Here is a 13171-nt window from a genome sequence, read left to right on the forward strand (position 1 = left end):
ATCAGTAAGTCAACACGTAGTCCACATGAACGGTAGAAATATTCTCGTCTGTCTCTTGTTTGTATAGAACTGAATGTCCCTGACAATGTACTGTTAGTTTTAATTGAAGAACGGCATTTGTGTTCAAATATACCAGACAAGTTTATGTAACTGCTCATGCGACACTCAGTTGTAATTAGTCAAGAAATAAAGTCGAACAACAGCTGCGGGTTTGATTCTGAACGTATCAGATTGCAGCGCCTTTTACTTCCATTGACAAATGATAGAGATTCGAAGAGAGATCCTTCAGACCAGCAAGCAAACCCACGGCTATTTCGGTTTTCTATCTAGGGAACGTTGGTGTTTGCAATAGCATACATGAAAGCGTGATGCAATTTCTGTGGCTACATTTGTTGCACGTCATGCACAGTAAGAGTGTTTCTAACACCAAATAAAAAGTCAACAATTAGCGATCACACCTTCTCCTCAGTTAACCCACTGAAACCCTTGCTGTTAACAGTTCTTTACTGCGTGCTTTACCAGCACCTACATATCGTGTCGGTTCTTTCAGCTTTATTCATTAGGTTTTCAAAGGCATAAGCAGAGCACCAGAGGTGCGAAGGAAAAGTGTGTGGTTATCTGAAGAATTGATGTCCATGGCAGCAGGTCCAAGCGATTTCGCGTTGTTATAGTACCAGGAAAGGAGAAGCGGCACTTCGCCTCTGCCGCGCAGGCACAAGGCGACATGCGGCAGACGCCGGAGTCGGCAGGTTTCGAACCTGCGCGGGGAGTCCCCAACGCATTTCGAGCCCATCGCCTTAACCACTCGACCACGACAAAAGCGAGCCCCCCACCGCCGTATTCCTCCTATAATCAAACACGGACTGCGAGGTGGCTGCGGATACCTTTTTAAAGTTGCTCTCCGTTAAAAAAAAATACCTTTCACAAGATACGTGCCGGCAGACAGACACACCTCAGAGGGTTTAAGGCTGGCTTCACGTTCAAATGATAAAGTCCCCCCGTCCGGATGTCAAAATGCAACTTTGGCAGACAGAACAAACATCAACAAACCACAAATGTGGACAAGGATTTTACAAGCTGCACCACACTGCACTTTCAAAAGCATTTACGTTCGTGTTAGACGCAGGACTTGCCTTTGATTTGCGCGCTTACGAACGCCATGGAAAACGAAACAAAACTAAAACCCTCAGCTCCTGCACGTGATTATAATGGCGTTACGTGTCGAAGCAGTAATTTACGTCATCCTACCACTGCAACACGGGGAATAGAGAGAAATGAGCACACGCTACGATTCGTCTCAATCACTCCCTAGAGTCGTAAGGCGCATTGAAGGGTGCACCCCCATCATTAATCGTTGCGCCTCTGTGAAAGGAAAGCTCTTGGGCAGTCTTTGAAACAGCTCGGATGAAACACTTGATTGCTTCCATGTGCATCTGGAGCCCACCCAGTGGGCAAAAGACGTATAATAAACGTCTATTAAACGCATACCTTATACGTCTAAATGTGGTCTACAATTCGTCTAGAATGAAATTCTAATATACGTCTAAAGTTATACGTCAATTATACGTCTATGTTTAGACGTTCATTATACATAAATGGTTGGAGTTCTATTATACGGATAAATTTAGAGGACTATTATACATATATGGTTGGAGTTCCGGATAACTTTAGAGGTCTATTATACGGATAACTTTAGAGGACTATTATACGTATATGGTTAGAGGTCTAATATACGTATAACTTTAGAGGTCTATTATACGTATATGGTTAGAGGTCTATTATACGTATAACTTTAGAGGTCTATTATACGTATATGGTTAGAGGTCTGTTATACATATATGGTTAGAGGTCTATTATACGGATAACTTTAGAGGTCTATTATACGTATATGGTTAGAGGTCTATTATACGCATAACTTTAGAGGTCTATTATACGTATATGGTTAGAGGTCTATTATACGTATAACTTTAGAGGTCTATTATACGTATATGGTTAGAGGTCTGTTATACGTATATGGTTAGAGGTCTATTATACGGATAACTTTAGAGGTCTATTATACGTATATGGTTAGAGGTCTATTATACGTATATGGGTAGAGGTCTATTATACATCAAAGATAGATTTTATAGGTGTAGAAACAAGTAAACCAAGCCAATGATTAGATTTAGAAATGTATTCTGAAAATACACATTCACACCTGAAACATATGTATTTCAAATTATACATTGTATACAATCAATCAACAATCAACATATGGGCAATAATCATAAAAAACACAACTAGTCTTAAACTTCAGCTACAAATTCTGGTAACATGGCAATATACAGTATAGTAATGACAAACACAAAACTAATTACATTAACACACTAACTCAAAACCACATTTTGATTCAAATATACATTTTAAAATGTACAACTTCTATATTTCCAAGAAAAAAAAATATTACAATGGAAGTTAAGATGATTTTTTTCCACTATTTGCAAACCCTGTCTAATTGTCCTAACAGTTAGAACCAAAAACCTATTATTTTCAGTGTCCAGATCTCCTGGCCCCCTGTCTTTCATATGCATTCTTCAAGTAACACATTGCATGCTCCTTTATTTCTTTTTCTGTTGATGTAGGGTGGGACTTCAGCACCGCAGCTAGGAGAAAATTATATAATATTACTTCCCAAATAAATGATGATGAATATCTTCTTTAGTATAATCTAAAAAGTGAACGGTTTACTAAGCTCAAAACTGAAATAAATGTATAAAATTTGGCTTGCATCATAGCAGTTGAGCAATAAAGTCTGTCCTAATTAAAGAGTACCCAAAGTTTGAAAGTACAACATAGAATAAGAATAGAGAAACGGCAAAACGATTTTGTGTCATCTTCCCCATTCACACTATTTTATGTGCCATTTTTTGCTTATTCACGTACTATTTTAATCAAAATAATATTAAGAAAGATCTGTATGTATTCAGATAGTATTATTATTGTTCATACTTACTCGTCAAAAGAGGATTGCTGAGATATTTGCGGATATACTTCTACGTTTGAAAAACGTGTCCAAAATTGTGACCAACGAATACTAGCAATGCATTGTGGTATATAACCGGAAAATATGCTGGGTTCGATATTTTCTCAACGTATGCGTTTATTAATGTTGTCGATATTATGGTTGAAATATAACATTGATAATACATCGCGGCTATGTGCCCCCTGCTATGAGCTGATGTGCAATTTTAACGCATGTAGTTAGTAAGGATCGGTCACTGTTGTATGGTATTATATATAATGACATTATGGAATAGGATGGGGACAGGCCTGGCATCACGGGGGGAGGGGGGAATGTTGCCCCTTCAGTTTTGGGCAAAAAGATTTACCTAACTTAATTTGCGCCCTAAAAAAATAGTTGTACTTTGTCAATGGTCAGACAACACTAAATGACACGAACAGTCACTCAGTCTGTTTGATGGGCAGGAGGGCTATCCGTCCAGGAACTGCACATATCAGTGTCGTTATTGAGTGTCAACATTACGATCCTGTTTGCTCAGGTGGACCGATTCCTTGCAGTAGTTTATCATTATACTTAAAATCGTTATATAACTAGGACTAGTTATAGCAGTCTGTGCTTTCTGTTGGTTTTACAACATTTTTTCTTAACGATTCAGAACGTCCATGTAGCTGCAAAAATGAACGCTTATGGTACTTTTCGCTCCAGGCAATACTCTCCAGTGAGAGTGACGAAAAATGTGAAACTGAACTTCATCGCAAATACCAGATTGCTAGTCGATATCTTCTATCATAAAGCACTAATTAATGGCATAGCTGCGAGATTTCATTTGGGTAGCTGCACCGTACAGCTCCGTTTCAACCGAAATATCACCCCCGCTCAGAATTTCAGACGCCCCCCTACAGATTTTTCCCCGGGCACCGCGCACTGATGGGGGACGGGGTTTCCAGGAAATGGTATCAACTTTTCTCAAGAAAATAAAAATAGAAACTCTATAGGCACTCAAACATTTTACTGTTTTTTTTTCAGGCAGGTGGCAAGACCCCTCCGCAAAACCCTTGTATGCCAAGCTGTGGGCATTGATTCGTCGAATATACGTATATTCACGGCGAAAATACGGCTATACGTATATATACGTCGCCTCGACGTATAATTAACGTCGAATTGCAACCGTAAAATCGACGACATTAATAAATGCATATATAACGTCGAAAACACATCTAACACTAGGAGTATACGGGATTCTGCACAGTGTACGAAGTAAATTATTTTCGCAGTAATTAATTTACACGTGTATAATAAATATAGTAAATATAATTAATTACTGCGAAAATAATTTACTTCGTACACTGTGCAGAGTGCTGTATACTCCTAGTGTTAGATGTGTTTTCGACGTTATATATGCGTTTATTTATGTTTATTTCACAGTGTCGTGCACCTTTTCATTGCTCTCGCTTTCAGAGCCTCCGCACGGCACACGACTCGACATCAGGAAGCACATTGAAGTGAAAGCAGGGAGCGCTGCGACATGCACTGTGCAGATCCTGCCACACTAAGAGGTATATAAGCGTCAAAGGCAAGTCATTCCGAGTTGGTCGTTTGTGTTTTCCGTTCAGACGCGAAATGCTGAAATGATCTCTTGGCTCCTCGGTTGTCATTTCTGCTCCGTAAAGGAATCACAGCACGAGTCGGCTTCCAGCACGGTGGGTCGGGATACAATGCCGGGGGTCGGAGAGCGATGTCTTCCTCGTTAGTACAGGACCTGTCACCTGTCCCCACCTGTCACGCGGGAGACCGGGGTACATCAGGACGCGCATTGAAGTGAAAGCAGGATGCGCTGCGACATGCACTGTGCAGATCCCGCCACACTAAGAGGTGAGTGGGTCTGTTCGATCACAGCACTAGGCGAATCCCCAATCCCCTTTTGTGCGTGACGACAGAAGAAGTCTGGTCTGTTTCCGCCCGGTTTCGATCCGGGGATCTTTCGCGTGTGAGGCGAACGTGATAACCACTACACTACGGAAACTGTGGTCAGATGTGCCCAGCGGCCCAGCGCTGAGCTTCGCCAATGCGATTCAGCTGCTTCCAGTGCCTTTATTGGGGTGCGCTGATGGACCGTGCTCTCTCTCCAGAGACCAGCACGCCTGTCATGGATGGAGCAGGAAAGACGGCGCCACATTCTACAGCCCTCTCCACGCAATCGACGAAATCGGGCTACTGAAGTGGAGAAAATCGCCTCTCCAGAAAGTGCAAATATCATCTTGGAGAGTATAAATCCTATTGCCGAAGGTCAGCCCTGTCTACCAGAGTGACCCTCCCACCTCCTGCAGCGATGGTCAGCTCGTCTCACACGCGAGAAGTTTCGGCTGGAAACAAGCGCCCCCTCTTTTCGCACGTTTTGCACGTTGAGTAGTTTTAATGCGGCTCCTTCGTACACAGTGCTGATCTTTTGGAAAGCAGGAGGCAAAAGTGACACGTTCCCATACCGGGAGTCGAACCCGGGCCGCCTGGGTGAAAACCAGGAATCCTAACCGCTAGACCATATGGGAGTGCACAACCCTGCTGTTCCGGGCATCATGCAAGCAAACTACATAAATATGAGAAAACACGCAAGAGAGTTGTCACTCAGAGTGTCGAAGGGTCGATGTATACTGGGGCTCAGTTGAAATGCAACGTCAGGACTTTCCCGAATTATGTCACACGAAGAGAGCACAGCCTTTTCCGCCCTGCCACGTGTGTATCGGTAACTCGCCGTGATCGTATAGTGGTCAGTACTTTGCGTTGTGGCCGCAACAACCCCGGTTCGAATCCGGGTCACGGCAGAATAGGGGCGTCTGCTTTTACTACTTGCACGAATGAAGGCAAAAAAAAGCCAATTGATGTGAACGAACGGCGCTTTACAGAGGAGTACTGCCTGACTGGATCGTTGATGAACGACAGAGACCACTCCGACCTCTTCTCGGGTTTCTTCAATGACTTACTAAGGATCTTCTTCACATTCGCCCATGCAGGGGAAGCCAGTTACACCAAAGCAAACGCAGGAAAGTGCAATTCAAGCAGAGACCAGGAGGTACTTGTTTACACCGAGAGTGGTCGGAGAATGGAACAATGCGCCCAGCCCTGTTGCTGGAGCCGATTCTTGATGAGATCTTGGGCTCACTAAGAAGCCCCCGCTGGATGCTAATCTTTCTGTTGTTCTTGCAGGTCCTGCGCTGCTTTTGAGCCGACAGAGCTCGTCCTGATCTGTCGGCACAGCCCAATTGCAAATGATCGGCTCCGCATACAGAAGGAACGTGCGTTTGGTACAAGAGTGCATGAAGGCACCGGAAATACATTGGGAACAAATGACCGGTCGCTCAATACCTCTGTGAAGTACAGGAGCGTGCAAAACGAGGCTGTTTCCGCCCGGTCTCGAACCGGGGACCTTTCGCGTGTTAGGCGAACGTGATAGCCGCTACACCACGGAAACCTGCAGGGACTGCTGCTGGTGTCTCGCTTGCGTTTCGGGCTGAGAAAGGGACGCGTCACTTTAGGCAGGGGGCGCTGGAGAGAGGAACAAAGGGCGCGATGAAACAAAACACCGAAACCCGGGATCTTTAGATCTTCAGTCTAACGCTCTCCCAGCTGAGCTATTTTCGGCGGTGCACAGAGCCCACAGCCACCTGCTCCAGCCTTCCTGTGTTGCGGCATGAGTGCACCAAGAGTAGCGTGAGAGTGTTGCAGGAACGTCACTCAGAAGGAAAGCCACCCAGGTGCGCCCTCTGAGCTCTGTCCAGCGCATCTTCCTCGCATGGACTCCTGCCTGCGACGGGCAGGAAACAATTAGCAAGAACAGAACAACACCCCATGGGTGTCTCATGACCACACCTTAGGTTGTGACACGTGCAGGTGTGAGGGGTTGCCGGGCTACTTTGGAGCAGAGCTTGGGCGGAGGGAGGGCGGGAAAGCAGACAAAGAGGTGACACCTCAAGGTCTGCACGATCACAGCTCTCCGCCGCCCCAGGCTTCCGCTCGATAAGCTGCTGGACACACCCGCCCCTCCTCACACAGACCGTGGAAAAGCCCCCGAGTCGGAGGGCTCTCTCTTCCTCCCAGGAGCTCTTGGACACGACGCACAGACAGGGTGCGGGGAGCCGCCGCCTGCAAACACAGCTCCAGGCAGGACTCCACTCCGTAGGAGCCGCAGAGCAGAGGAGATGGGGGCAGCTTAGCTCCTGTGCAGAGACCTGAGCTGCTGTTGCTGCAGACGCTGTCTTTTCTGCACTCGGGGTAGGAGTGAATGTTGAGTTGCCCTTAGAAATGAAGCAGAGTACTTCAACGGCACGGGTGTGTGTGTGTGCGTGCGCCCTGGTGATTCTGGGAGACAGATCGAACCTGGGCTAAAAGAGAGGAGGCTTAGCCCTCTTCCATTTGCTACTTCAAAGTTGTACAACCCATTTGTATCTGCTAGGCGGCGCAGTTGTCGTGCACAAAGAACGCTTTAAAAAAAGCGTCCAAAGCAAGTCATTCCGAGTTGGTCGTTTGTGTTTTCCGTTCAGACGCGAAATGCTGAAATGATCTCTCGGCTCCTCGGATGTCATTTCTGCTCCGTAAAGGAATCACAGCACGAGTCGGCTTCCAGCACGGTGGGTCGGGACACGATGCCGGGGGTCGGAGAGAGTGATGTCTTCCTCGTTAGTATAGGACCTGTCACGTGGACCTGTCACCTGTCCCCACCTGTCACGCGGGAGACCGGGGTACATCAGGACGCGCATTGAAGTGAAAGCAGGATGCGCTGCGACATGCACTGTGCAGATCCCGCCACACTAAGAGGTGAGTGGGTCTGTTCGATCACAGCACTAGGCGAATCCCCAATCCCCTTTTGTGCGTGGCGACAGAAGAAGTCTGGTCTGTTTCCGCCCGGTTTCGATCCAGGGATCTTTCGCATGTGAGGCGAACGTGATAACCACTACACTACGGAAACTGTGGTCAGATGTGCCCAGCGGCCGAGCGCTGAGCTTCGCCACTGCGATTCAGCTGCTTCCAGTGCCTTTATTGGGGTGCGCTGATGGACCATGCTCTCTCTCCAGAGACCAGCATGCCTGTCATGGACGGAGCAGGAAAGACGGCGCCACATTCTACAGCCCTCTCCACGCAATCGACGAAATCGGGCTACTGAAGTGGAGAAAATCGCCTCTCCAGAAAGTGCAAATATCATCTTGGAGAGTATAAATCCTATTGCTGAAGGTCAGCCCTGTCTACCAGAGTGACCCTCCCACCTCCTGCAGCGATGGTCAGCTCGTCTCACACGCGAGAAGTTTCGGCTGGAAACAAGCGCCCCCTCTTCTCGCACGTTTTGCACGTTGAGTAGTTTTAATGCGGCTCCTTCGTACACAGTGCTGATCTTTTGGAAAGCAGGAGGCAAAATTGACACGTTCCCATACCGGGAGTCGAACCCGGGCCGCCTGGGTGAAAACCAGGAATCCTAACCGCTAGACCATATGGGAGTGCACAACCCTGCTGTTCCGGGCATCATGCAAGCAAACTACATAAATATGAGAAAACACGCAAGAGAGTTGTCACTCAGAGTGTCGAAGGGTCGATGTATACTGGGGCTCAGTTGAAATGCAACGTCAGGACTTTCCCGAATTATGTCACACGAAGAGAGCACAGCCTTTTCCGCCCTGCCACGTGTGTATCGGTAACTCGCCGTGATCGTATAGTGGTCAGTACTTTGCGTTGTGGCCGCAACAACCCCGGTTCGAATCCGGGTCACGGCAGAATAGGGGCGTCTGCTTTTACTACTTGCACGAATGAAGGCAAAAAAAAGCCAATTGATGTGAACGAACGGCGCTTTACAGAGGAGTACTGCCTGACTGGATCGTTGATGAACGACAGAGACCACTCCGACCTCTTCTCGGGTTTCTTCAATGACTTACTAAGGATCTTCTTCACATTCGCCCATGCATGGGAAGCCAGTTACACCAAAGCAAACGCAGGAAAGTGCATTTCATGCAGAGACCAGGAGGGACCTGTTTACACCAAGAGTGGTCGGAGTATGGAACAATGCGCCAAGCCCTGTTTCTGGAGTCGATTCTTGATTAGATCTTGGGCTCACTAAGAAGCCCCCGCTGGATGCTAATCTTTCTGTTGTTCTCGCAGGTGTTGCGCTGCTTTTGAGCCGACAGAGCTCGTCTTGGTCTGTCGGCACAGCCCAATTGCAAATGATCGGCTCCAGGTACAGAAAAAACATGTGTTTGGTACAAGAGTGCATGAAGGCACCGGAAATACATTGGGAACAAATGACTGGTGGTTCAAGACCTCTGTGAAGTGCAGGAGCGTGCAAGAAGAAGCTGTTTGCACCCAGTCTCGAACCGGGGACCTTTCGCGTGTTAGGCAAACGTGATAGCCGCTACACTACGGAAACCTGTAGGGACTGTTGCTGGTGTCTCGCTTGCGTTTCGGGCTGAGAAAGGGACGCGTCACTTTAGGCAGAGGGCGCTGGAGAGAGAAACAAAGGGCGCGATTAAACAAAATGCCGAAACCCGGGATCGAGCCAGGGACCTTTAGAACATACTCTCACGCATCGTTAGAATATGTGCGTTTGATCATCAATTGCGTAACAACCACATTCGTTCGACTTGAGCAATGAAGCTCATAGTTTTCAAATTTTGAAAGCTGTCATTGAGCACATCATAGTGTGCAGTACGCCCCGTAACTTGCGTACTTCAACAGAAAGAAGAGCAGACAGCTCCATAAATATGCGAGGCGCAGAGAGTGCAAGGCGAGCCGCACACGTTTCGGTGGCTGAGAGAGGGCAGTTTTTGCTTCTGCATTTCCCAAGTAAGGACGCATGACAACAAGCGATCGCGGTGCTCATTTACGACATAGTGGTGATGAGTTTTCAGTACGTGTTCTTTTGAACGAGCAATGAGGTTGCTGCCTTGGACAGCTGACTGCACGCTCTCATTGTGCCACGTGATGAGTATTCACCAGGCTCGTTCAGTCATTAGTCCGGAGCGCGCACTTTGTGGGGGGCGGGGGACCGCGTTCGCGCTCTGCCCCCGGTCTCTTGCGCGAGTACTAAATCTCACGGACAGGGGGGCCTCGTCATTGATTGTTACAGGTGAGACGGGGATTAGGAGGAGACCCCGACTGATGGGTAAAGGGGAGCACTAACACCAGAGGGACAACCCTGGCGTCTCTTTTTGAGAGACGCCCTGGGGTTTCCTAATGGCCAAGGAGGGTCGGGACCTCGGTTTGACGCCTCCCCCGAAGGATGGCGCCTGTTTGTGCAGCAGAGTGTCGCCATCAGGAGGCTGGGGCGTAAGAGAGCCACACAGCCCGCAGGGTGAGCGCTCCCTACTGGTCCCAGTCACACCTCTTGCAGGAGCAGCAGCAACCGGAGCTTTTCCGGGGTGGAATCTCCCACCCGGGTGCCGGCCAGGCTCACACCTGCTGGGCTGCCCCGGGGGTGAGCCCAGTCGAGAGTCGCAGGGCCAGATCTAGTCACCGGGGAGAAACGATACAAGTGAAGGATTGCTCGGCTCTCGGCACTTGAAAAGACCGACAAATGTCTCGTTCCCGCCGGAGCTGAATGTACCCGCATGTGTGGTGTCGTCTTCTTCCCCCGCCCCGCTGTGTTTGCTGTATTGTCTCTGAAGCCTGCCCCCCCGAGACGAGACGGGCTGTTCCTGTGCACCAATTAACACTTTACAGGTGCCATTCCCCGGCATTGTGGCCATTGTCGGTGCTCACACGCGATAAGATAAGGCGGAGGAGAGCGGGGCATGCCCAGCGGCAGACATTCAAGGAGGGGGCAGTGCGAGGTGAGGTGAGGTGCGACACGCCGGAGCCCCGACGCAGCTAATGCGGAGCACTTGTTGGACTGGCATCGAAAGGACGTGTGCGCACGGAGCGAGCCTTCCCTGCGGCGGAGCGCGGGAACTTTCTCCCCCCCTCCCGCTGCAGGAGTTGTGTGCACTGCAGCGGTGCCGAGAGAAAAGCACAGAAGGCAGCAGGCTCTGGAGAGCAGGTAAGAGACGGAGCCTTGTGGGCAGGCGAGCAGGCCCGTTTTTTGGGAAATTGCTGAAAAGGTTTGTTCGGTGTGTGGCAGGCGCACGTCGCGAGCTTGCGTGGCGATCTGCCGGTCTGGAGTTATGCAAATGAGGCCGAATTGCATCCCGGGACATGCTGCGAATGCGCAACGGCGACTGCAGATGTGTAGGAAACGGCGCGCTCGTTTTCTCGTTTTGCCCACACTTTTGAGTGTTAGTGTGGCGTGTGAGTGTGTGAAAGAGTGGGCCCAGCAGGAGGCGGTGGCGTGCGGGGCGAGGAGGTGGCCTAGGCTGCGCGATTTGTGCTGTGGGTGCGGGCCGCTTGCAGGGGCCTGTTTAACTCATACTTACCTGGCAGGGGAGATACCTTGATCAAGAAGGAGGTTCACCCAGGGCGAGGCTTGGCCATTGCACTCCGGCTGTGCTGACCCCTGCGAATTCCCCAAATGTGGGAATCTCGACTGCATAATTTCTGGTAGTGGGGGACTGCGTTCGCGCTCTCCCCTGATGTGCTTGGTCCAAAATCAGATACAGGAGGGTTAGGACACCACGAGCTGCGTGGCTGCGGAAGGATCCCGGTTCGACAGGAGTGGACGCCGCTGCTGGTTCTCGCTGGCTTTTAGTTAGGGGTCCGGAGAAGCATCTCAAGCTAGTTCCACTACTCCTTCCGGACGTTCATTCCCTTTTCAAAGTCGGTCGTTTTGCTGTAGTCTGCGTTCTTTAGGCTGATTATCGAGGTTAGCCTTTATTTGGTCATGGGGGGCCTCGGTACTGTATGCTGAGTCTAAAGACAGTTTCACCCGTTTTCTGATTGCTCGGTTCTGTACCAGTGCAGACATGTCAAACAGTGAATGGCTGTACCTCTATTGTATCCGTGCTCAATGAATGAAATCGGTAACAAATGAATAAATGTCTAGTTATACGAAAAACGAGTGGTTTATCGACTCATCTTCATTTGCAGATTTAGAGGCAGCTTCGATATTCGTTTTACAGACGGGTTTTTTTTTTTGAATATGGGTCACACACATGCCACAGCAACAAAACATCTCTAGAGATGAGGCTATAGATCACCTTTCCATCCTGCAGGTTTTCCTCCCAAAGCCTACGGCACCAACGGCGACCCCTGCTGGCCGGGAGAGCAAAAGCTTACAGCACCTGGTATTCCCAGGCAGTCTCCCATCCAAGTACTAACCAGGCCTTACGCTGCTTAGCTTCCAAGATCAGACGAGATCAGGCGTGTTAAGGGTGGTGTGGCCGTAAGCGAAAGCCCTGGCGCCTGACTCGCTACTTGAAGCTATGTGTGGCGGGGGTTCCGTGCCCCCCGAGCGGGACTGAAGGATCGTTCGTGTGCAACTCTTTGGAAAGGAGCTGCTTTCCAAATCGCATTGCGTGCCTGGATGTTGGCGAATGCGCTCCCTTGTGTTGGCTCGTCCCGCACTGGAGGAGGACAAACAATCTGCACGGAGGAGCACCAGGCAAGTCTTCACCAGACAAAAACCTCCAGTGCACAGCACTCTGGAAACATTTCGGGGCTTTCGCGTGTTTATTTCAGCACGTAAAGCGCACCGGTCCAACACGTCGGCCGGGCGCGCGGCGCCTCCGCCCTGTTGCTGCCCCTGCAGCTGCTTCACTTTTCCCTTTAGTTGCCATCGATTTTTTTGTAGTGCTATACATATACGATTGAGGTATCTTAGAGTTCTCCTTCGAAGACCCAGCACTCTCTTTTCTTTTCCCAGTGTTACTCATATCGGACTTTTTAAACCTAAAAAAAAATCGTTTTTTCTTTCAATTATAACTGAAGTTTAAACAACTAGTGTTAAGTCCTTATTTTTCTGTAGTCAAAAAAAGCAAAAATTAACATTCAGGTCATGAAAACCCCAAAAAACCTCCCCAACCACTAAACTTTACCTCCCACCTGAGCGCCATCTTGAACGCCCCTACCACCAGAGAATGCTCACGATTTCGGAAGCTGTCTCCGGGACGTGCTGATTCCACACATCCTGAATAAATCATGATATTGTTAGTTGCTGTAGCTAGACGTTCAAATGAGTTTCATGGCCAGATGGACTGTTTCCTCCAGCGGTATAATATTGCAGTGAGACAGCACGATGCCTGCAAGACTATGTCACGCTAAACG

At 48.8% G+C, this 13171-nt stretch overlaps 8 non-coding genes and 1 pseudogene across 8 annotated transcripts; 3 read left to right on the top strand and 6 right to left on the bottom strand.

Annotated features, from left to right (window-relative positions):
• Positions 1 to 4951: 4951 nt before the first annotated feature.
• Positions 4952 to 5024, bottom strand: trnav-cac (transfer RNA valine (anticodon CAC)). The gene has a single exon. It is a non-coding gene; the product is annotated as a tRNA-Val (tRNA).
• A 451-nt stretch (positions 5025 to 5475) lies between these two features.
• On the bottom strand, positions 5476 to 5547 carry trnae-uuc (transfer RNA glutamic acid (anticodon UUC)). Its single transcript has one exon. It is a non-coding gene; the product is annotated as a tRNA-Glu (tRNA).
• Positions 5548 to 5748: 201 nt separating this feature from the next.
• trnah-gug (transfer RNA histidin (anticodon GUG)) lies at positions 5749 to 5820 on the top strand. Its single transcript has one exon. It is a non-coding gene; the product is annotated as a tRNA-His (tRNA).
• Positions 5821 to 6394: 574 nt separating this feature from the next.
• On the bottom strand, positions 6395 to 6467 carry trnav-aac (transfer RNA valine (anticodon AAC)). Its single transcript has one exon. It is a non-coding gene; the product is annotated as a tRNA-Val (tRNA).
• Positions 6468 to 7888: 1421 nt separating this feature from the next.
• trnav-cac (transfer RNA valine (anticodon CAC)) lies at positions 7889 to 7961 on the bottom strand. The gene has a single exon. It is a non-coding gene; the product is annotated as a tRNA-Val (tRNA).
• A 451-nt stretch (positions 7962 to 8412) lies between these two features.
• trnae-uuc (transfer RNA glutamic acid (anticodon UUC)) lies at positions 8413 to 8484 on the bottom strand. Its single transcript has one exon. It is a non-coding gene; the product is annotated as a tRNA-Glu (tRNA).
• Positions 8485 to 8685: 201 nt separating this feature from the next.
• trnah-gug (transfer RNA histidin (anticodon GUG)) lies at positions 8686 to 8757 on the top strand. Its single transcript has one exon. It is a non-coding gene; the product is annotated as a tRNA-His (tRNA).
• Positions 8758 to 11377: 2620 nt separating this feature from the next.
• Positions 11378 to 11541, top strand: LOC138236119 (U1 spliceosomal RNA). The gene has a single exon (XR_011188515.1). It is a non-coding gene; the product is annotated as a U1 spliceosomal RNA (small nuclear RNA).
• A 636-nt stretch (positions 11542 to 12177) lies between these two features.
• LOC138236108 (5S ribosomal RNA) lies at positions 12178 to 12296 on the bottom strand (annotated as a pseudogene).
• Between the last annotated feature and the right edge of the window lie 875 nt (positions 12297 to 13171).

Source organism: Lepisosteus oculatus, unplaced genomic scaffold, assembly GCF_040954835.1.
Source record: "Lepisosteus oculatus isolate fLepOcu1 unplaced genomic scaffold, fLepOcu1.hap2 HAP2_SCAFFOLD_87, whole genome shotgun sequence".
In the NCBI taxonomy this organism is placed as follows: domain Eukaryota; kingdom Metazoa; phylum Chordata; class Actinopteri; order Semionotiformes; family Lepisosteidae; genus Lepisosteus; species Lepisosteus oculatus.